The sequence below is a fragment of the Lagenorhynchus albirostris genome, chromosome 3 (assembly GCF_949774975.1).
Source record: "Lagenorhynchus albirostris chromosome 3, mLagAlb1.1, whole genome shotgun sequence".
In the NCBI taxonomy this organism is placed as follows: Eukaryota; Metazoa; Chordata; class Mammalia; order Artiodactyla; family Delphinidae; genus Lagenorhynchus; species Lagenorhynchus albirostris.
The window spans coordinates 7,948,698-7,974,008 of NC_083097.1; the positions used below are offsets into that span (position 1 = coordinate 7,948,698).

General features: G+C 42.5%; 1 protein-coding gene across 1 annotated transcript in view; it reads right to left on the minus strand.

Moving 5' to 3' along the window:
- Nucleotides 1-25,118, minus strand: part of SEMA5A (semaphorin 5A) — a 484,691-nt gene extending 459,573 nt beyond the window's left edge. Inside the window, exon 1 of the mRNA XM_060146858.1 lies at nt 24,703-25,118. The gene's annotated coding sequence lies outside the window, so the exon portion shown is untranslated. The remainder of the gene's footprint in view (nt 1-24,702) is intronic.
- Nucleotides 25,119-25,311: the final 193 nt, after the last annotated feature.

Here is a 25,311-nt window from a genome sequence, read left to right on the forward strand (position 1 = left end):
GGACAGTCTCAGAGACCTCTGGGACAACATTAAAAGTACCAACATTCTAATTATAGCAGTCCCAGAAGAAGAAGAGAAAAAGAAAGGAACTGACAAAATATTTGAAGACATTATACTTGAAAATTTCCCAAATATGGGAAAGGAAATAGTTAATCAAGTCCAGGAAGCACAGAGTGTCCCATAGAGGTTAAATCCAAGGAGAAACATGCCAAGACACATATTAATTCAAAAATTAAAGAAAAAATATTAAAAGCAGCAAGGGAAAGACAACAAATAACATAAAAGGGAATCCCCATAAGGTTAACAACTGATCTTTCAGCAGAAATTCTGCAGGCCCGAAGGGAGTGGCAGGACATATTTAAGGTGATGAAAGGGAAAAACCTAAAACCAAGATTACTCTACCCAGCAAGGATCTCATTCAGATTTGACAGAGATATTAAATCCTTTACAGACAAGTAAAAGTTCAGAGAATTCAGCAACACCAAACCAGCTTTACAACAAATGCTAAAGAAACTTCTCTAGGCAGGAAACAAAAGAGAAGGAAAAGACCTACAATAACAAACACAAAACAATTAAGAAAATGGTAATAAGAACATACATATCGATAATCACCTTAAGTGTAAATGAATTGAATGCTCCAACCAAAAAGCACAGACTGGCTGAATGGATACAAAACCAAAACCCATATATATGCTGTCTACAAGAGACCCACTTCACAGCTAGGGACACATATAGACTGAAAGTGAGGGGAAGGAAAAAGATATTCCATGCAAATGGAAATCAAAAGAAAGCTGAAGCAGCAATTCTCGTATCAGACAAAATAGACTTAAAAATAAAGACTATTACAAGAGACAAAGAAGGACATGACATAATGATCAAGGGATCAATCCAAAAAGAAGATATAACAATTGTAAATATTTATGCACCCATCATAGGAGCACCTCAGTACATTATGCAAATCCTAACAGCCATAAAAGGGGAAATCAACAGTAACACAATCATATTAGGGGACTTGAACACCCCACTTTCACCAATGGACAGATCATCCAAAATGAAAATGAACAAGGAAACACAAGCTTTAAATGATACATTAAACAAGATGGACTTAATTGATATTTATAGGACATTCCATCCAAAAACAACAGAATACACTTTCTTCTCAACTGCTCATGGAACATTCTCCAGGATAGATCATACCTTGGGTCACTTATCAAGCCTTGATAAATTTAAGAAAACTGAAACCGTATCAAGTATCTTTTCCGACCACAATGCTATGAGACAAGATGTCAATTACAGGAAAAAATTTGTAATAAATACAAACACATGGAGGTTAAACAATACACTACTAAATAACCAAGAGATCACTAAACAAATCAAAGAGGAAATCAAAAAACACCTAGAAACAAATGACAATGAAAACATGATGACCCAAAACCTATGGGATGCAGCAAAAGCAGTTCTAAGAGGGAAGTATATAGCAATACAATCCTACCTCAAGAAACAAGAAACATCTCAAATAAACAACTTAACCTTACACCTAAAGCAATTAGAGAAAGAAGAACAAAAGAATCCCAACTTTAACAGAAGGAAAGAAATCATAAACATCAGATCAGAAATAATGAAAAAGAAATGAAGGAAATGATAGCAAAGATGAGTAAAACTAAAAGCTGGTTCTTTGAGAAGATAAACAAAATTGATAAACCATTAGCCAGACTCATCAAGAAAAAAAGGGAGAAGACTCAAATCTATAGAATTACAAATGAAAAAGAAGTCACAACTGACACTGCAGAAATAAAAAGGATCATGAGAGATTACTACAAGAAACTATATGCCAATAAAATGGACACCTGAAAGAAATGGACAAATTCATAGAAAAGCACAACCTTCCAAGACTGAACCAGGAAGAAATAGAAAATATAAATAGATGAATCACAAGCACTAAAATTGAAACTGTGATTAAAAATCTTCCAACAAACAAAATCCCAGGACCAGAAGGCTTCACAGGTGAATTCTATCAATCATTTAGAGAAGAGCTAACACCTATCCTTCTCAAACTCTTCCAAAATGAAACAGAGGGAGGAACACTCCCAAACTCATTCTATGATGCCACCATCACCCTGATACCAAAACCAAAGACGTCACAAAAAAAAGAAAACTACATGCCAATATCACTGATGAACATAGATGCAAAAATCCTCAACAAAATATAGCAAACGCTCCAACAGCACATTAAAAGGATCATACACCATGATGAAGTGGGGTTTATCCCAGGAATGCAAGGATTCTTCAATATATGTAAATCAATCAATGTGATAAACAGCATTAACAAATTGAATGAGAAAAACAATATGATCATCTCAATAGATGCAGAAAAAGCTTTAGACACAATTCAACACCCATTTATGATAAAAACTCTCCAGAATGTAGGCATAGAGGGAGCTTACCTCAACATAATAAAGCCCATATATGACAAACCAACAGCCAACATCATTCTCAATGGTGAAAAACTGAAACCACTTCCGCTAACACCAGGAACAAAACAAGGTAGTCCACTCTCCCCACTATTATTCAACATAGTTTTGGAAGTTTTAGCCACAGCAATCAGGGAAGAAAAAGAAATAAAAGGAATCCAAATAGGAAAAGAAGAAGTAAAACTGTCACTGTTTGCAGATGACATGATACTATACATAGAGAATCCTAAAGATGCTACCAGAAAACTACTAGAGCTAATCAATGAATCTGGTAAAGTAGCAGGATACAAAATTAATGCACAGAAATCTCTTGCATTCTTATACACTAATGATGAAAAATCTGAAAGTGAAATTAAGGAAACACTCCCATTTACCACTGCAACAAAAAGAATAAAATACCAGGGAATAAACCTACCTAAGGAGACAAAAGACCTGTATGCAGAAAGCTATAAGACACTGATGAAAGAAATTAAAGATGATACAAACAGATGGAGAGATATACCATGTTCTTGGATTGGAAGAATCAACATTGTGAAAATGACTAGAAAATGACTATACTACCCAAAGCATTCTACAAATTCAATGCAATCCCTATCAAACTACCAATGGCATTTTTCACAGAACTAGAACAAAAATTTCACAATTTGTATGGAAACACAAAAGACCCCAAATAGCCAAAGCAATCTCGAGAAAGAAAAATGGAGCTGGAGGAATCAGGCTCCTGGACTTCAGACTATACTACAAACCTACAGTAATCAAGACAGTATGGTACTGGAACAAAAACAGAAATGTAGATCAATGGAACAGGATAGAAAGCCCAGAGATAAACCCACATACATACGGTCACCTTGTTTTTGATAAAGGAGGCAAGAGTATACAATGGAGAAAAGACAGTCTCTTCAATAAGTGGTGCTGGGAAAACTGGACAGCTACCTGTAAAAGCATGAAATTAGAACACTCTCTAACACTATACACAGAAATGAACTCAAAATGGATTAAAGACCTAAATGTAAGCCCAGACACTATAAAACTCTTTGAGGAAAAAATAGGCAGAACACTCTATGACATAAATCACTTCAAGATCCTTTTGACCCACTTCCTAGAGAAATGGAAATAAAAACAAAAATAAACACATGGAACCTAATGAAACTTAAAAGCTTTTACACAGCAAAGAAAACCATAAACAAGATGAAGACAACCCTCAGAACGGGAGAAAATATTTCCAAACAAAGCAAATGACAATTAATCTCCAAAATTTACAAGCAGCTCAATATCAAAAAAACAAACAATGCAATCCAAAAATAGACAGAAGACCTAAATAGACATTTCTCCAAAGAGAAATACAGATTGCCAATAAACACATGAAAGGATACTCAACATCATTAATCATTAGAGAAATGCAAATCAAAACTACAATGAGGTATCACCTCACACCAGTCAGAATGGCCATCATCAAAAAATCTACAAACAGTAAATGTTGGAGAGGGTGTGGAGAAAAGGGAAACCTCTTGCATTGTTGGTGGGAATGTAAATTGATACAGCAACTATGGAGAACAATATGGATGTTCCTTAAAAAACTAAAAATAGGGGCTTCCCTGGTGGCACAGTGGTTGAGAGTCGGCCTGCCGATGCAGGGGACACGGGTTTGTGCCCCGGTCCAGGAAGATCCCACATGCCGCTCCGAGCGGCTGGGCCCGTGAGCCATGGCCGCTGAGCCTGCACATCCAGAGCCTGTGCTCCCCAATGGGAGAGGCCACAACAGTGAGAGGCCCGCGTACCACAAAAAAAAAAAAAAAAAAAAATCCTTAAAATAAAACTACCATACGAGCCAGCAATCCCACTACTGGGCATATACCCTGAGAAAACCATAGTTCAAAAAGACTTTGAAATTGGAAAAAAAAAAAAAAAAAGATTACTGCTGGTCCTGCCTAGGGTACCCCTCAAGTCATTGCAAACCTATTTTACAACACAGGAATTTATAGGAAACAGGAAACCAGTAAAAAGTGTGCCGATCGAGATGGGTGGTTGGTAAGATGCAGGGTTATTTTGCTCCTGTGTGGTTTTAAATGCACGTGCAATGAGTAGGTATACCATGTATAAAAAAAAGAGTCATGTACCACAGTGTTCATTGCAGCACTATTTACAATAGCCAGGACATGGAAGCAACCTACGTGTCCATCGACAGATGAATGGATAAAGAAAATGTGGCACATATATACAATGGAATATTACTCAGCCATAAAAAGAAACTAAATTGAGTTATTTGTAGTGAGGTGGATGGACCTAGAGTCTGTCATACAGAGTGAAGTAAGTCAGAAAGAGAAAAACAAATACCACATGCTAACACATATGTATGGAATATAAAAAAAAATGGTTCTGAAGAACCTAGGGGCAGCACAGGAATAAAGACACAGACGTAGAAAATGGACTTGAGGATATGGGGCGGGGGAAGGGTAAGGTGGGACAACGTGAGAGAGTGGCATGGACATATATACACTACCAAATGTAAACTAAATGGCTAGTGGGAAGCAGCTGCATAGCACAGGGAGATCAGCTAGGTGCTTTGTGCCCACCTAGAGGGGTGGGATAGGGAGGGTGGGAGGGAGACTCAAGAGGGAGGAGATATTGGGGATATATGTACACGTATAGCTGACTCACTTTGTTATAAAGCAGAAACTAACACACCATTGTAAAGCAATTATACTCCAATAAAGATGTTAAAAAAAAAAGTCTGTCGGCAATTCTTTGCTGTGTTGGGTTATCCCATGAAGAAACAGATCATGTGTTTTAAAAAAAGTTATGTTCACTTAGGCCTGCAGGTAACAGGATGAGAGTTCAGATATTTCCTTTTAAACTCACAGCTGCATTTTTGTTTACATTTCGAGGCTTTCACAGATGCATACAACTTGATGGATAATTATAACATCAACACCTTTATCCAAATTAAACATCCAAAAGGAAAAAACCCACATCATCAATAAACTCTTCAAGTCTCAAACAATGTCCTGCAAAAAAAAGGGGGCTCCTTTAAAATAGGCCCTTTATTTCCAAGATATTTGCTAACATTCATCCCCAAATGAGGTGCTTCTCTTTCAGGCTTATATAAAAGACAAAGGGAAGAAAATAGAACAGAAGTGAGTTAATTCTTCTGGCTCACAACATCTCTGCAATGAGAAATGATGGATGGACCCCACCGGCACACAACCTGAGTGATTTAAACAGTCACTGGCATTCTGTCGTCATGGAACCCACTGATGATGGTTCAAGGCAGAGAAAGGGAGCATTTGGGATACACGGAGGAAGACTTCGGGAAGAGAGAAATGACCCTGTCCAGCAGCACGCGGTGTAACTAGGGATCTTGACCAACAAGCTGAAATCCCTCTACAAAGGAGCATTCACATAAACCTGGACGCTACGCTAAGGGGCTCGAAATCAGCGTGAGAGAGGCAGGCGGAGTGTGCAGGCATCCCTGGGGAAGGCTGGCCAGGAGTGGGTCTTAAGCAGCTTAGTTATCTGACTTTGCTCCAGCGCCAATCCCCCTCTTCACATCCTGAGGCTCTTCAATTTCGGGGAAGGTCAGCATCCCTTCTTTATCCTGACTGCAAAGTGCATCAGACACTGGAAATGACAGTTCTGCAATGAAGGGGGATTACGTGATTTCTGTCTCCTAAAACACACCAAGAAACCCATCTCACGTTTGGAACCAGTGACATAAACACCTTTCTCCAAATCATACAGTGAGCTAATCATTCAGAGGTCTCAGCATCCAGCCCTGGTGAGGAAGGACTCTGAGCCACCCCACAGAGATGCCTGCAAACTTCTCTAAGATCCTGAAGGGAAGGCTGTGAACAGTTCCATCTTTCCCTTAGCCATCTTGAAGTCATTTCTGGGTTCCAGGTCCTCTATGCTCACAGAGAACCATATCTGAAGGCACGTATCCCGGCTACACGTGCTCTGAATGGGTGCAGCTGTGCACCCAGAGTGGAGGGTCCTCCCCAAAGCCCTGGACCAAGTACCAACCGTGTGTCCGTGCCAGTGGGGCATCTTCCCAACCTCCTTAGCTCCCTTTAGTCCCAGCAAGGAAGGAAGCTCTGCCAGAACGTGGAGACAAGAGCGGTATTCCAAATGTTCCCATGCCCCAGTCTTCCGCCTGCTGTCGCCTCATGCTGGCTCGAGGTTCTAGGCAATCTTCAAAGTTTGCTGGTGTCTGAAGCATCATTCAGGTTCTTGAGGAACACCGGAGAAAAATGGCATCCATGCCACGATAAGGAACATCCACCTGGAAAATCGTCACCAAGAGAGCAGAGACCATCTCTGTCCTCTACACACTCTGTATTCCCAGAGCAGTGCCTGGGATCTGTCACAGAGAAAGTTTCTGGTAAACATTTCTTGGATGACCAAATGTCATCTTTCACCTGGTGCTCCTCTGGAGCTGGACTACAGTATAAACTGATGGCCCACATCATAAGGCAACACCCATGTTAGTAGACAAAGAGATGCAGTGGACAGCCTCAACAGTGTCCCCCATATTCTGCAATTCTATGGAATGGTTATATCAATTATAAGGCAGTCAACAGTCAACAAATGAGACATTATGCTTCAATCAAGTGCATTTCCTTTCCTTCGAATCAAATCCACCTCCCCGGCTGCCATGTCAATTTAAATTAAGACAACAGAAAGGGTTTGTCAGAATAAAGCTATTAAAAATTAGCCCATCCTCTATCAACTATAGATTACTTTACAACCAAACAAAAACTCTTTGGGAAAAACAGTCATCAATGAACACAGCAAAGGATAATTGTATGCTGCGAATATATTTAATAAGGAAGTGTTTCTCTACACATAGGGAAATGTAAACTTAACTCTTCCAAAGTGAATCGGTCATTTGTCTCTAGAATGATTGGGGGGCAACATGTGTAAGAAGAGATCTTTTCAGGAGGGTAACTGTATCTTTCCTTTTTCTACAGATGAAAGACCCCTGTGATCATCAAGCCTTTCCTGCCCTAGGGGTCCCGTCAACCTTCTCCTTTGACCTTCTTTTCACGTAAACAAAACAGAAGAGGGAAAAAAAAATCTCAGCTGTTCTTTTTTATAACCCTACCAATAAAATTAAAATGTCCCTGTTAGGTATTTAACCGTTCTCATCACCAAGAGACTGTCACCTTCCAAAAGTCTGAAAGTGTTCCCAATTTTGGTCAGCACCCACTTTACCTAGCATGTAATTCCACAGCTCCTGACCTCTTGGCTCACAATGAGAGGCTGTCCTTTTGTTTTCTCCAAAGAATGATATATTGTTTGACCAAAGCAATCAATGCTAGCGGTAGATTTAGGTTGACAGTTTAAAGACATGGAGCACGCTGATCATCTGAACCCCAGACACTGTGGTGGCCAAGATCCCATGACTAATTTTGGATCATTGGAAATCAGCCACCACAGGATACATTGGAACTCATTAAAAATAGCCCAGCTACCCCTCGGAACATTTCAACCTACTGTGGCAGCCACAGAAACGTGCTTCTCATTTCAAAACTGGCTTCCTCCTGAGGAATGCAGTAAAGGAGGAGCATTTCATGATAGGGAAATTTTCAGGGTGCTCATAAGATTTTTTTAAACAGATTTTTCACTTTAGAGCTAACAGTTAAATAATTTTAAAAAGATTATTAATATAAAATTGAATGTCTTTTCTCTAAGTATAAGCAAGCCATAGTGCATATTGTAGATCAATAGAAAACAATTGATACTATTTTCAGAACACTCCCTGGGCCTCCACTTCACTTAAATGTGAACATTTAATTAAATAAATCCCATTAATCATCTGGAAGCTAATCTAGGAAAAGGAAACAGCTAACAACCTCCCAATTGCTCAGAAAAGCCAAGCACTTCAAACATGTATATTTTACAAGTTTCAAATGTACCTCTAATTATATCTTTATATGAACTCCTTTAGCTTTCAACAAATTCTTAAATGTCTAATGCCAAACTCTTTGATAGAAATACATTTATAATACAAATTGTGTTCTTCCCACATAGAGGAAAGACACAGGGATGGATCTGGCTGGCAGTGATGGTCTCCTTCACCAGGGTTTTTTTAAAAAATCTCACATAAACTGTAACGTATTTGGGTCACACTGCCATTAGCAGGCAAATTGGCTAATTGGCAGACATCAAGGTCCATCCCAACAGCTAGGTGTAAAAAGACAGGGTACATATATACAATAGAATATTACTGAGATTGGTTCAAGGTGGCAGAGTAGAAGAACGTGCTCTCACTCCCTCTGGTGAGAACACCAGAATCACAACTAACTGCTGAACAATCATCGACAGGGAGACACTGGAACTCACCAAAAAAGATACCCCACATCCAAAGACGAAGGAGAAGCCACAATGAGATGGTAGGAGGGGCACAATCACAATAAAATCTAATCCCATAACTGCTGGCTGGATGACTCACAAACTGGAGAACAATTATACCACAGAAGTCCACCAACTGGAGTGAAGGTTCTGAGCCCCCATCAGGCTTCGCAAACTGGGGGTCCGGCAACAGGAAGAGGAATTCCTAGAGAATCAGACTTTGAAGGCTAGCGGGATTTGATTGCAGGACTTCGACAGGACTGGGGGAAACAGAGACTCCACTCTTGGAGGGCACATACAAAAAGTAGTGTGTGCATCGGGACCCAGGGGAAGGAGCAGTGACCCCAGGGGAGACTGAACCAGACCTACCTGCTACTGTTGGAGGGTCTCCTGCAGAGGCGGGGGGGTGGCTGTGGCTCACCGTGGGGACAAGGACACTTGCAGCAGAAGTTCTGGGGAGTACTCCTTGGCATGAGCCCTTCCAGAGTCCGCCATTAGCCCCACCAAAGAGCCTGGGTAGGCTCCAGTGTTGGGTCGCCTCAGGTCAAACAACCAACAGGGAGGTAACCCAGCCCCACCCATCAGCAGTCAAGCAGACAAAAGTTTTACTGAGCTCTGCCCACCAGAGCAACAGCCAGCTCTACCCACCACCAGTCCCTCCCATCAGGACACTTGCACAAGCCTCTCAGATAGCCTCATTCACCAGTGGGCAGACAGCAGAAGTAAGAACTATGTCCTACAGCCTATGGAACAAAAACCACATTCACAGAAAGATAGAAAAGATGAACAGGCAGAGGGCTATGTACCAGATGAAGGAACAAGATAAAACCCCAGAAAAACAACTAAATGAAGTGGAGATAGGCAACCTTCCAGAAAAAGAATTCAGAATAATGATAGTGAAGATGATCCAGGACCTCGGGAAAAGAATGGAGGCAAAGATCGAGAAGATGCAAGAAATATTTAACAAAGACCTAGAAGAAGTGAAGAACAAACAGAGATGAACATTCAATAACTGAAATGAAAACTACACTAGAAGGAATCAATAGCAGAATAACTGAGTCGGAAGAACAAATAAGTGACCTGGAAGACAAAATGGTGGAATTCACTGCTGCAGAACAGAATAAAGAAAAAAGAATGAAAGTAAATGAAGACAGCCTAAGACACCTCTGGGACAACATTAAATGCAACAACATTTGCATTATAGCGGTCCCAGAAGGAGAAGAGAGAGAGAAAGGACCCAAGAAAATATTTGAAGAGATTATAGTCAAAAACTTCCCTAACATGGGAAAGGAAATAGCCACCAAAGTCCAGGAAGCACAGAGTCCCATATGGGATAAACCCAAGGAGAAACATGCTGAGACTCACAGTAATCAAATTGGCAAAAATTAAAGACAAAGAAAAAGTATTGAAAGCAGCAAGGGAAAAACGACAAATAACATACAAGGGAACTCGCATAAGGTTAACAACTGATTTCTCAGCAGAAACTCTACAAGCCAGAACGGAGTGGCATGACATATTTAAAGTGATGAAAGGGAAGAAACTACAACAAAGATTACTCTACCTGGCAAGGAACTCATTCAGATTCGATTGAGAAATTAAAACCCTGACAGACAAGCAAAAGCTAAGAGAATTCAGCACCACCAAACCAGCTTTACAACAAGCGCTAAAGGAACTTCTCTAACTGGGAAACACAAGAGAAGAAAAGGACCTACAAAAACAAACCCAAAACAATTAAGAATATGGTAATAGGAACATACATATTGATAATTACCTTAAATGTGAATGGATTAAATGTTACAACCAAAAGACACAGGCTTGCTGAATGGATACAAAAACAAGACCCATATATATGCTGTCTACAAGAGACCCACTTCAGACCTAGGGACACATACAGACTGAAAGTGAGGGGATGGAAAAAGATATTCCATGCAAAGGGAAATCAAAAGAAAGCTGGAGTAGCAATACTCATATCAGATAAAATGGACTTTAAAATAAAGAATGTTACAAGAGACAAGGAAGGGCACTACAAAATGATCAAGGGATCAATCCAAGAAGAAGATATAACAATTATAAATATATATACACCCAACATAGGAGCACCTCAATACATAGGGCAACTGCTAACAGCCATAAAAGAGGAAATCGACAGTAACACAATAATAGTGGGGGAATTGAACACCTCACTTACACCAATGGACAGATCATCAAAACAAAAAATTAATAAGGAAACACAAGCTTTAAATGACACAATAGATCAGATAGATTTGATTGACATTTATAGGACATTCCATCCCAAAACAGCAGATTACACTTTCTTCTCAAGTGTGCACGGAACATTCTCCAGGATAGATCACATCTTGGGTCACAAATCAAGCCTTAGTAAATTTAAGAAAACTGAAATCATATCAAGCATCTTTTCTGACCACAAATTATTAGAAAGGTATAACCTTCCAAGACTGAACCAGGAAGAAATAGAAAATATGAACAGACCAATCACAAGTAATGAAATTGAGACTGTATTTGAAAATCTTCTAACAAACAAAAGTCCAGGACCAGATGGCTTCACAGGTGAATTCTATCAAATATGTAGAGAAGAGCTAATACCCATCCTTCTCAAACTCTTCCAAAAAATTGCAGAGGAAGGAACATACTCAAACTCATTCTATGAGGCTACCATCACCCTGATACTAAAATCAGACAAAGATACTACAAAAAAAAGAAAATTACAGACCAATATCACTGATGAATATAGATGAAGAAATCCTCAACAAAATACTAGCAAACAGAATCCAACAGCACATTAAAAGGATCATACGCCATGATGAAGTAGGGTTTATCCCAGGAATGCAAGGATTTTTCAATATACGCAAATCAATCAATGTGATAAACCATATTAACAAACTGAAGGAGAAAAACCATATGATTATCTCAATAGATGCAGAAAAAGCTTTAGACACAATTCAACGCCCATTTATGATAAAAAAAAAACCCTCCAGAAAGTGGGCATAGAGGGAACTTACCTCAACATGATAAAGGCCATGTACGACAAACCCACATCAAACATCAGTCTCAATGGTGAAAAACTGAAAGCATTTCCTCTAAGATCAGGAACAAAACAAGGATGTCCACTTTCACTACTATTATTCAACATAGTTTTGGAAGTTCTACCCACAGCAACCAGAGAAGAAAATGAAATAAAAGGAATACAAATTGGAAAAGAAGAAGCAAAACTGTCACTGTTTGCAGATGACATGATACTATACATAGAGAATCCTAAAGATGCCACCAGAAAACTTCTAGAGCTAAACAATGAATGTGGTAAAGTTGCAGGATACAAAATTAATGCACAGAAATCTCTTGCATTCCTATATACTAATGATGAAAAATCTGGAAGAGAAATTAAGGAAATACTCCCATTTACCATTGCAACAAAAAGAATAAAATACCTAAGAATAAATCTACCTAGGAAGACAAAAGACCTGTATGCAGAAAACTATAAGACACTGATTAAAGAAAGTAAAGATGATACAAACAGATGGAGAGATATACCATGTTCTTGGATTGGAAGAATCAATATTGTGAAAATGACTATACTACCCAAAGCAATCTACAGATTCAATGAAATCCCTATCAAATTACCAATGGCATTTTTTACAGAACTAGAACAAAAAAATCTTAAAATATGTATGGAGACACAAAAGACCTGAATAGCCAAAGCAGTCTTGAGTGAAATAAACAGAGCTGGAGGAACCAGATTCCCTGACTTCAGACTATACTATAAAGTATACTACAAAGTATAGTATACTACAAAGATTACTACAGTCATCAAGACAGTATGGTACTGGCACAAAAACAGAAACACAGATCAATGGAACAGGACAGAAAGCCCAGAGATAGACCCACGCACCTATGGTCAACTAATCTATGACAAAGGAGGCAAGGATATACAATGGAGAAAAGACAGACTCTTCAATAAGTGGTGCTGGGAAAACTGGACAGCTACATATAAAAGAATGAAGTTAGAACACTCCCTAACACCAAACACAAAAATAAACTCAAAATGGGTTAGAGACCTAAATGTAAGATCAGACACTATAAAACTCTTAGAGGAAAACATAGGAAGAACACTCTATGACATAAATCGCAGCAAGATCTTTTTTGATCCACCTCCTAGAGTAACAGAAATAAAAGCAAAAATAAACAAATGGGACCTAATGAAACTTAAAAGCTTTTGCACAGCAAAGGAAACCATAAACAAGACGAAAAGACAACGCTCAGAATGGGAGAAAATATTTGCAAATGAATCAATGGACAAAGGATTAATATCCAAAATATATAAACAGCTCATGTAGCTCAATATTAAAAACAAAAACAACCGGATCAAAAAATGGACAGAAGCGCTAAATAGACATTTCTCCAAAGAAGACATACAGATGGCCAAGAAGCACATGAAAAGCTGCTCAACATCACTAATTATTAGAGAAATGCAAATCAAAACTACAATGAGGTATCACCTGACACCAGTTAGAATGGGCATCATCAGAAAACCTACAAACAACAAATGCTGGAGAGGATGTGGAGAAAAGGAACCCTCTGGCACTGTTGGTGGGAATGTAAATGGATACAGCCACTATGGAGAACAGTATAAAGGTTCCTTAAAAAACTAAAAATAGAATTACCATATGATCCAGTAATCCCACTACTGGGCATATACCCAGAGAAAACCATAATTCCAAAAGACACATGCACCCCAATGTTCACTGCAGCACTATTTACAACAGCCAGGTCATGGAAGCAACCCAAATGCCCATCAACAGACAAATGGATAAAGAAGATGTGCTACATATATACGATGGAATATTACTCAGCCATAAAACGGAACAACACTGGGTCATTTGTTGAGACATGGATGGATCTAGAGACTGTCATACAGAGTGAAGTAAGACAGCAAGAGAAAAATAAATATTGTATATTAACGCATATATGTGGAACCTAGAAAAATGGTACAGATGAATCTGTTTGCAGGGCAGAAATAGAGACACAGATGTAGAGAATAAACGTATGGACACCAAGGGGGGAAAACGGCAGCGGGGTGGTGGTGGTGGTGTGATGAATTGGGACATGTATACACTGATGTGTATGAAATGGATAACTAATGAGAACCTGTCATATAAAAAAATAAAGAAAATAAAATTCAAAAATTCATAATAAATAAATAAATACCTTGTAACAAACAAAACAAAAAATAGAATATTACTCAGCCATTAAAAAAGGATGAAATAATGCCATCTGCAGCAACATGGATGGACCTGGAGATTTTCATACTAAGTGAAGTAAGTCAGACAGAGAAAGCCAAATATCATATGATATCACTTATATGCAGAATCTAAAAAAAAAAAATGATACAAATGAACTTATTTACAAAACAGAAACAGACTCACCAACTTAGGAAACAAATTTATGGTTACCAAAGTGGAAAAGTGGGTGGGAGACAGGGAGGGATGAATTCGGAGTTTGGGATTAACATGTACACACTACTATCTTTAAAATGGGTAACCAACAAGGACCCACTGCATAGCACAGGGAACCCTGCTCAATATTCTCTAATAACCTAAATGAGAAAATAATTTGAAAAAGAATAAATACGTGTATATGTATAACTGAATCACTTTGCTGTCCACCTGAAACTAACACCACATTGTTAATCAACTATACTCCAATATAAAAAAAGCCCACTGAAAGGCACTTAGCAGCAAATCCAAAACCTGCATCAACGTTCACGCACTACCACCAGAAATGAAAGAGACTCCACATTACAGATCACCCAGGGGTGAACTCGTAGCCTCGCTTTGTGGGTCACAACCTCCATGGCGCCCACTCCAAGGGGCAAGTTGGCCAGTGTCCCAGTCCACTGGGGCTGTGCTCCCACGCAAATGTGTGACATGGTGCTTCGTGGCTCTTCTGCAGATCACAAGCTCGCTGATGACGGGAAGGATCAGAGCTGTGATTGCTTTTGCAAAAAAAGGATCACTGTCTGGGTTGCGAGAGGAGGACAGAAAAAGTCAGTATAGAATTTATTAAAAGGAAAGAAAAAGACTAAATGGAACCAACATTCTCTGGAGCGCAGAAGGATTTCCAGCATTCAGGGCACTCTTTTCCTTTCTGTGTCCCTTCTTCATGTTGACCCCAAACCAATGCACCAATGGAGCTGGGCATTCTGATAGAGGACAAAGATATGGGTGACACGCTGGAGAAGTATGAAACAAGATCTGCACCTGACTGAGTTTCTCCTCTAATCCATACTTACTAGGTAAGAGGCCATGATATTCTTTTCCCTCTTGACAGAAAAGAGCAAAGTAATCGGCCACCAGAAGAAAAACTGAGATTTCTCTGAAAGATTATCAAGGAACTCAGGGTCCCAAAGATTAAATGAAGAATGTTTATCTATTTCCCAAACTCACTCCAAAGCTAGTACTACTCCCATTCACAAACCCAAACAAATAAATCAAATATACTTCTAAAGTGGGTTTGAATCTAAAGTGTTTGATCTTCTGTTATTATTTTCATTATATGAGAAAAAAAAAGTCCCTTTTAAATACTACGTAGGCCTTGGAAGCACTATTCTTCCTAATCAAAAACATAAGGTATGTTACTCTCTGTATTCTCTTCCCCATGTTGGGCAAGTCAGTCTCTCCTCTAGCCATGGTCCAAGTTCAAAGCATTGATTTCCTTGAGCCTCCCTCAATAAACAATTAATTCATTGACAGACACTCTTCTTAAAAGTGTCTTCAACGTATTTGAATTGACAAGGTGTCTAACCACTATGAAGACTTGACTATTCCCCTCTACGGTCTAACTGGGGTTTACAGCTTTAGCAACTAACGTCCAAGCAATGGTATTTACTCCACGAAGTTCAAAAGAAGTGGACCTTACCGCACAGATTCCTGGGTCAGGGATGAGTGAGGTGTGGGACATCCAGAAGGCCAGTACCATCTCTGGGGGGTGTCCGCCAAGATCCCCACCGTGAGCCCTTTACCACCACGGACTTTCCTCTGCACCAAGATAAACCACAAGGAGATGGAAACCCAGCAGGTGGGCCTGGAGAATTTGTTCGAACTTAAAAGTTTCAGGCGTCAGCTTTCAAGTGAATGAATCTTTGCAGTTCTTATTCACCAGCTGCAGTTTCCTGAACGATTTTCTTTCACAAGCTGGCAATAGAAGCTAGGAATTCCATCACTGCGGGCACACAGGGAGTAAATCTGGCTCCAGGCCTGACTTAGGACTCTGCTTGGGAAGCCTTGACAGCCAATGTGCCCTGCCCGGAGGTGCAGAGCTCCAGGACCTCCCATATCCACCCTCACCCAGCCCCACCCCCGACTACGGCACAATTTCCATTCACGAGGGGCATTTACACTGGTTTCAGATGTGCATTGTAAGGAAAGTGGGGATAGACAGGTGGAGTGGGAAATATTGTCAACTGAAGCATCTGGGTTCAGGTATCCTCACCTTCCTGGCACCAGCTTTGTGACCAGGGGCCAGGGACCTGAGAGTTCAAGGTGGAGAAGAGGAAGGGCCTTGAGAAGCATAGCTCCAAGGCTTCCGATCTCTTCCATCAGGACTGGAGGCTGAGGGACGGAGAGGTTCCCACTGCCTTCTCACAAGTGCTTCTCTCACCTGATAAGCCGATGCATGCTTCTCCCAGCCTGAGAGCACCATCAGATGTGAAACAAATGCTGGGATGAAATTAAATTGCCACCGCATTCCCGTCATACTTGTAACTGACCTAGATGAGGACTGACTTATAGGAGCCAACATGAAGCAGCCCAGGGACAAGACTGAGCCAAAGAACATGTCCGTCGATGACACCTACGATATCACAGCATCCAGCAGCAGCTCTGAATCCCCAGAGCAAAGAGGCAGGCACTGGAGATGCCACTGCCTGGACAAAGCCTGGCAAGTCCCTTTCACATGGGGAAGGGAGTTGAAACAGAGGAGGGAAGGGCAAGAGAGTGAAATTAGAGGCAATTCACATGTACCTCTACCCATAACCTAACCTCAGCTTGTGCTTTAAACTGCAAAAACATGTCAAAGAAAAATGGAAAGAGCCATAAGTGATCCTATGGCTCTTCTTCTAATGGGGGAAAAAAAAGGCGCTCTCCACTTCAACCATTCAGGCTCTGGGCATTCAAAACTATGCATTGCGCCATTGGCTCTGGCTGTTAGAAGTAACCTCACCAGGGGAAGCAAAAGCTCTGCTAAGTGAACAAGGGTACAGAAGCAGGTGTGCACTTTGCTCCATCCCAGGAAACCAGCATCCCTTGGTGAGCAGAGCCATGCTCCGGGAGTCCCAGACCCTGCAGCTCTAATGAGATCAGGAGACTATGTTTTCAAAGATTTCCACCCCCACTCCTGGAGCGATGTCCATGTACCAATAAAACTGGCAGAAGAGAAGTATCCTCTAACAAACGACTGGGAATCGGGGTGTAGCAAACATGGAGTAGCCAGGTGGGCCGATGAGTTTAATGGATTTGATTCGGTTCCGTGGTCTCATCTGGAAACAACCTGGGTTTGCTTGTTTTCATGACAGAGATCACAGCTATGATACACTTCCCAGGAAGTGCCGTGGGATCAAAGAGAGGCTGTTTGTCCTGGCATCTGGTGGCCAAGGCACTAGGCTTTGTGAAAACGCTGGAAACACAGACACAGTTCCCAGGAAACACAGCAGGATTTGTTTAGGTCATGGGGTTTCACGTACTCTAACTTTAGAGATTATGTCCCAGATTTCTTTTTTTTGTAAACAACTTTACTGAGGTATAGGTTACATGATACAACATTCACACACTGTAAGTGTACAATTCGATGATTCTTAGTAAACGTACAGAGCTGTGTGACTATCCCCACAATGCAGTTTTAGAACATTTCCATTGCCCTGAAAAGTCCCACCTGCCCATTTGCAGTACCTTCCAACCTGCAGCCCCAGCCTCAGGCCACTGCGAATCTGCCTTCCGCCTTCACAGGTTTACCTTTTCTAGACATTTCCTATAAATGGAATCATACGACATGCAGTCTTTTGTGACTGGCTTCTTTCACTAAGCATAATGTTTCCAAGTTCACGCTTACTGCAGCTTCTATCAAGAGTTCATTCATCTGATTGCTGAATAGTAGTCCATTGTATTGCTGCTAGACCACATTTTATTTATCCACTCATCTGTTTCAGCTTATTAAATCTATAAATCCAACTAAGTGACAAGGCTTATGGGCCTCATCGCAGAAATAAAATAAAAAAGGCTTCTCTAGTTCTAAAATATTCTAGAATTTCTAAAAGTCTCTGTAATGTGTGAAAATACATCATGAGGATACAATACATTCCCTGGAATTTTTGTGCCTATGGGTGGGCGAGGGGAGGGGAGCTGGTCTCAATAAGTAAACAACATCCCTGAATTTCACTTTTTTATGTTTAATAAACTATTTGAATACACATAAAGTGTTTTATGCTAATCTCCAAGTCCAGCAAGGTCATCAATTGACGGAACAAGCATTTACAACGGTGCAAATAGCCCTGTATTAGGATACGTGAAGTGCACAGTCCTTGACTCACAAAGACATCTTTATTTCAAGACTCTGCAAATAAATCAGTTTGGGGGTATTTGAAACACTTTTCTCCACCTAAATAGTGTTCAGCTTCCACGGTTGGTCCCCAAAGTCTTAGTAAGGTCACAGCCTTTATCCAGGACACTATATCGCAGTCTGTACTATTTATATACCACATAAAGGCATCTACTGATTCATTCATTCACCACACGTATGAACCCAGGGCAGCCTGTGTGCCAGGCGCTGTTTTAGACATGGAAGACTCACCAGTGGCAGTCTCATGTGGCTGCTAAGCTTCCATTCTCTGTTGGTGAAAGTCTTTTAGAAATACAGCATGGGGCTTCCCTGCTGGCGCAGTGGTTGGGAGTCCGCCTGCCAATGCAGGGGACACGGGTTCATGCCCCGATCCGGGAAGATCCCACATGCTGCGGAGCGGCTGGGCCCATGAGCCATGGCCGCTGAGGCTGCGCGTCCGGAGCCTGTGCTCGGCAATGGGAGAGGCCACAACAGTGAGAGGCCCGCATACCACAAAAAAAAAAAAAAAAAGAAAAGAAATACAGCACGTTGGGTTGGAGCAACCCAACATCCTCATCACTCTTGTAGGGAAGTCCTACCCCACTTCCTGGCTACTCCTCCCCTTCTATCTTCTGGAGGACCTGCTTGTAAGGTGGGGGCCCCCAGGGGCGATGCAGGCCTGGCATCCTGACCCACACCTGCTGCCGGGCCGTCTCCAAGTCCATCCACATGCTCCGCCCGCATCCTCTGTGCAGGGCCCTCCCAGGACCTCTATCTGACACCCCTCAGTCACACGGGGACAGTTACGCCACTGTGAACTGCTGCTGCCCTCACCACCCCTCTCCAGCTGGCCTGCAACCTGTCCAACCACCGCTGACATAGCTCCAGCACAGTAGGCGGGCCTGTCCCGTGGGGACCTCTCCCTGGCCATCAAGTGCTTCACTGGAGGCCAAGGCCTCTCCCAACTGCCCTGCCCAATTAGGCAAGTACTCTGTTAAAGCCCGGGCTTCTGGTAATTTATTCTACCCAGCTTTCCTAGCACTAACTTTCCCAAAGTCAAGTCCACAGCTAGAACAGGCAGGAATTGACAGGCATCTCAGAAGCAAATTCTTACTCAGTTCCCACATGTACCTCGACTGGCATGAGCCATGGCTTAAGAGCAACGTCTGCTGAACAAAGAAAGGACGGTTGACATCCAGAGCAATTATTTTTGCTTTATGCTACCAGCTACACACAATGTTCTCAGCTTTACAATCGGTAAAGTTTTACAGCAGATCTAAATCTCAGCCCCGTAAAAGGAATCACAGAAGCAGGGTGTGATGCTAAAGCCCATTTGGCTGCAGGATGTCCAGCCATAAATGCCCCTGGCCTCTGTCGGGGATGCTGGCCTGGCACTGAGTGCTTGAGTAGTCCTGGCCGTGGGGCAGCTGCATCCTTGGTGGCTGACTGAGCACAGGTTTGGAAGCCCTCACCACGATGTGTCACATCTCCAGTTTCCTTTACAGAAAGGAAGTTCTTTGTATGGAATTGTATTGGGGTCAGCTGGTGAGAAACGGATCTCTTCCGGGAAGTTACAGCAGGCACTAACCATCTTATGTTTCTGCAGACAACTTACAGGAAATGGCTTAGCAGAATTTTTCTTACTGCTTTTTATTTTTTCTGACTCTGTTTTTCTTTGCATAGGCATATCATATATCGTTGCCAAGTGTTGGGTGAATGTGAACTGATTGAAAGAGGCTCTATTTCCTGTGAACAATTTGTCCTTGCTCAATCCTGACGGTCACTTTCCTAGAACTTATTTAATTTCACATCTCAGCAAATACTGTATTATTTCTCCAGTAGAGTTGCCTTCTGATAGCATCAGTCTCCTGGTTATTTATCATACATATCTGTAATTGAATTACCTATTGCAGTAATGTAATCTACTCTCAAATGGACATAAAAATGCAACATAAAATAAAATTGTTCCAATGTGTACCTCCTCGTCATTCTACGTGAATCCTAGTGTAGCTGATTCCCCAGAGAGATGATGACAAGTAATGAATGACAGATAGGAAGATAAAGATTAGTGAGTCCATGGCCTTCCAGAAATAAAAGAAATTCACCCTCTAAAACTTTATTCTCTTTTAAAATATAGTGGTTTTCAATATTAATCAGGAAGCCAATTCTAGTACATGTAGGAAAAAAAAAGAGTAAAGAATGGAATGATTTACTTTTTTCCAAATGCAACAGTACTAACCTAATATATTTTAAAACTTAGGAAAGAGAAGCAAAGTGCTCAACTTTGCTCTTGTCAAACAACCATTAATCTTGGACAATAAAAGAAGGTAAAGAAAAAAAGACAACAGCAATTCCTTTGAGAAAATTTTCTGTTTTCTTGAGCCCACCATTGGGTTCATCCTATTTTAAATGTCACACCCCAGGGAACTATATAACTTGTTTTTGAAGTTGCTTCAGAATACTCTGTGAAATTCAGAGCCAAGTTTCCCTAGCTCTAGAACCTTTAGATGGCAAAGCTTAATTGTGTCAATACCAGTACATTATAATAAGTTACTTGTTATACTGGACCTTCTCTTGGATCAAGTTTTCGTTTGCTTTGTTCTGTTTGGCATAAATTCTGAATCAAAACAAGTTTGTCTATGTATATTCCAGCTTACTTTAATTTTGTTCCTCTTTTCTTGTCGTTAGAAATTGATTCTATATATATCTAAGATACCCAGTACCCGATAAATTCATCAAAGAAATCAGTGATATCTTTAGCAAGCACAACAAAAGCTGCTTCTTCGAACTGCTTCCCAATGAACTAGCTACTCCTCACCTGTTGAATTTATCTTTAATATGTCACCAATTTGTGCAGGAATTAGAGACAGCAGATTGCCCCCTATCTACAGCTGATCGTTTCTACAAGGCAGCAAGCAGAGTGATAAAAGCCAGTAATTTTCAACAAAACTTCTGCATCTCAATTTTAAAAGGTTGCCAGAGACATATGTGAAAATGTCTACTTTATCAACAACAGTACACAAAGATAGTATAAACAGCTTAAAGTGCTTATGTGTACTCATCTTAGGACTTAAGAAAATTGTTCGCTTTCTCTATATAAATATGCAAATAGACACGTGTGGGCAGAAATGTACCAGGTTCCGTGCACACACTTTGCACTTCAGTGCAACTCAATTTGCTCCAGGGCAAAAGCTACATTTTAAAAAATTTTATTTAACTCTAAACATAAAAACTGTCACTTTGGTGTTATAATTATACTCTAAGCAATTTGTCTGCGTACCTGTAGCAACAATGTCAGGAGCATTTTTAAACACAAATATGATGTGATTTTAGAATCAAGAATTATGGGGGATTTACTGCAGGATGTGGGACTTTTCTCAAACACCTGTGCATAGACTACTCCAAAAACGGAATCCTTGACTCTGACATATTATAAACTAATTAACTTGTTCTGTCTCACAAACTGGAGGATTCTGTGATCCAAATTTCTTGTTAGGGATTAGTTCCTAACCTTAGTTAACTCAAGAGTTGCTGATCACTTGTTTCCATAATGGAATGCCTTTAGACCTTTGGCTGGACCTTTAATGAAGGTCTGTTCCCCCCTCCGCCATTTTCCCGTATGCATATCAGAAGAAAAGCCTTAATTTCAATGACTTTATAACAACAAAAACAGACATTTGGATTCATTAAAAATAATCACGAAGTTAATAAAAAATTATGTAATGATTCAGGTAAGCAGCTCTCTCTAGTATCAGGGGCATATGAGAGAGTCCCAAGGAACCGGCATCTGTTATTTTGAGCAATTAGCATACAACACAGAGAAAAGTTTGCTGCTTTTTAACATCTCCGATCAAGAATCTAAAGTGAAGCAAGATTTCTCACTGCAAAGCTGTGAATGGGGATTCAGAAGGTCTACAAACACTAAAACTTAAGCAAAAGTTTAGAACATGCGTAATTCATCATGCCCCACTGGCCGACATCTTTTAACAGCCGCTGCACTATATGTTTCTATGTTTCATTCTATCCAGACATGGAGAAGAAATCATTTTAAAAGGAGACAGCAGTGAAGAGCACAGGTTTATTTTTACCAAGTTTTGAACATCTCAGAAACTTCTTTTGGACAAAGGCAAGCTTTACCACCCAGGAGACCAAAGTCTTTGCTCACAGCAGGAATCTCACAGCTGTTTGCCATTAAAACAACCAAATAAGTTACTGTAGTTTGTAAAAGGCATAAAATGATTAGCATCATCCACCTTCTCCCTATTAAGGAAGTACATACAAGGCTAAAAGCATGTAAAAGCAGGTACCGGTTCATCACCCCCCCAATTCCATGAGTGTGCAAATGATGAGAGTGACCCGTGCAGCACTGTGGATGAGCTGCTATTTCGTGGCAAAATTTCTGCAAGAAAGAAACTCAAGAAAAAAGCTTCAAGGGGCCCAAGCAGTTACATTTCAGACTGCTTTTTCATTTAAGACAAGCATGGCAAAAAATCTTTGGGGGTACAGAATCCCTGTTTCCTCTGCAGTAAACGCAGACATAGACAGGAATAGTTATTTAAATGATACACAAGGTAAGGTATTATCTGCCTGAACTGAAAGTGTGAATTGGTCACTCAAAATAGCGTATGATAAAGTTTACCCTCTCTTCAATAATGAAAGTGGCATTAACTAGCAATTAATTTAGCAATCCTAATTAGGTGTTAAAAATTTTCCCTGGTAAAGTCTGTTTTTGTCTTTCTGTGTCTCCTTAGGAAAGACTAACTCTATAATTAATAACATATCTGTCGTTTCCAAAGGTGGCCATCGTGACAGAACTCTTCTGGAAAAGCTAACTGTGACATACAATTGTTTTGCTTAAATACGAGATTCAACATAAACCTCAATTAAAAAAAAAGATGCGACAATTATTTGTAACTCCTGGCATTTTAACTAATGTGCACCTGAGAACTTAATGTCAATATTAAACATAACTCACCTTATCTTCACTCAATTTCGATTTCTTTCTGAGTAAATACAGCGGTCACAGGAAGGAAGACAGATGCACAAACAGGAACAGTTTACAAGGATACGTTTGTCTCTGAAAGGAGTCTTTCTACTTAAGGGCCTTGAGTTTGGAAACCACCTTTCCTGTCCCTTCTTCTAACAAGGCTGACAGCTCCCTTAGGTCAACTGACCAACTCCTCCACCATCCTCCACCTCTGTGAAATCACTGCAAGATCCTCCTGGTCTCGCTCTGCTGACTCGGACCTCCACCCACTCACCCAGCACCGAGGGCTCCTAGCATCCTCTCGCCCTCTTCCTGAGCTCGCTCTCAGCGCCCCCTGCCGGGGATCCCGGGGACGCCGCAAGCGCAGGAAAGTTAAATCCCAACTCTGAACATCCGCATCCAGGTACAAAGCGAGGAAAGGGCGAGGAGGTGAACGCGCTTCCCGCCAAAGCCCGGGGAATCGGGATCTGACTGAGCTAGGCCGGGCACCGAGCGCCGCGGGGAGCGATCCCGGGGAGATCACTCCTCGGCGGCGGCTCCATCGCACGTCTTCCCTCCGGCGCCCAGATCTACCTCCGGCCCCGAAATCCTGAGCCAGGGGATGCGAAATCGTGGAGCGGCGTAGAGATGCCCGCGGAAACGGAGTGGACTGGCTACAGCCCATGGAGCAAGTGGTTCCCCAGGCCCCTACATCCCTGGCCGCGGCGTTCTGTGCGACCGCCAGCCTCAGTCTCCCTCATTAACCAAAGCGCTCGGTGGCGTTGAGCCCAAGTCCCACCGCCTCCCGGGTTCTCGCGGGCGCCGCAAAGCCCCAGTAACTCGCCCAGAAAAACCTTGCCCCGGGCGGCGATTACCGGACTGCGAAGTGTCGGCCACCGGGACCCCTGCTTTTAGCTCCCGACAATGCGAGCCTGGACACGCGCCGGCTGCGTGCAAAGACCTCCAGTGCGCACCTTATGGAGGTGTTGGGTAGGGGTGCCCTCTCTCCCACCGCCCGGGCGCCCACCGGGTCGCTTCCGCTCCTTACCTCTGCACACTCAGACCTTTGCAAAGGCAGAGACACAAACTTCCAGCCCGTGTACTAGCTCAACTGTGCGCGCCCCTGCACTGACGGTAGTCCTGACCCTGCCCCCGGGCTGCCCCCCGCCCAGTGCCTGCAGATCGACCCGGCCCGAGATCGACTCGACCCACCCGCCGACCACTGCCGCCCCCGGGTCCTGGCCCCAAAGGGGCTCGGTCGGGGCTGCGGCTACGGCCACGCGGGGACGGGGCGGGGGGGTCGCTCACCAGGTGGGAGGCGCGCTCCTCGTGCCAGTCATCCAGCGCCGGGGACCCGGAGCAGCTCTGAGGGGCTTCTTCAGCGCCCGGCGAGGGAAGTCGAGGCAGCAGCCGCCGCCCCCCGCCACTTGCCCAGAACCACCCCCAACTCGCAGCGCTCCGGGCTGGGGCGCCGGCTCGAGCGCCAGGCGCACCGTCCCCGGGCGCACGGCCGGACCGGGGTTGAGCAGGTTCACGCCCAACGGGGTCGTCGGGCGAAGAGGCAAATTTGGGTGCTCCAGCCAGCTCCGCAGAGGAGCCCGAGTGGGAGAGGAGAGCCCCTCGGACGGGCCACAAGGGCTGGGCCGCCCCAGCCGAGAGAAGTGGAGGGTGGGGGCCGCCGCCGGGGAGGGACCGCGAGCGGCCAGGGGCTGCGGAGTCCACCCGCGGCGGCAGCGCGGCGCGCGGGAGCCGACGCAGGGAGAGAAGCCGCCGCCGGCGCCGCCTTCCCGGCGAGTAGAGCTGCGCGGGGAGTACTGGCCGGGAGCGCGGGGCCGCCTCGCCCCGCCCCAGGGCCCGCCCAGGCCCCCGCCCCCTCTGCCGCACCTCCTCCTCCTCCTCCTCCTCCCAGCCCGGCTG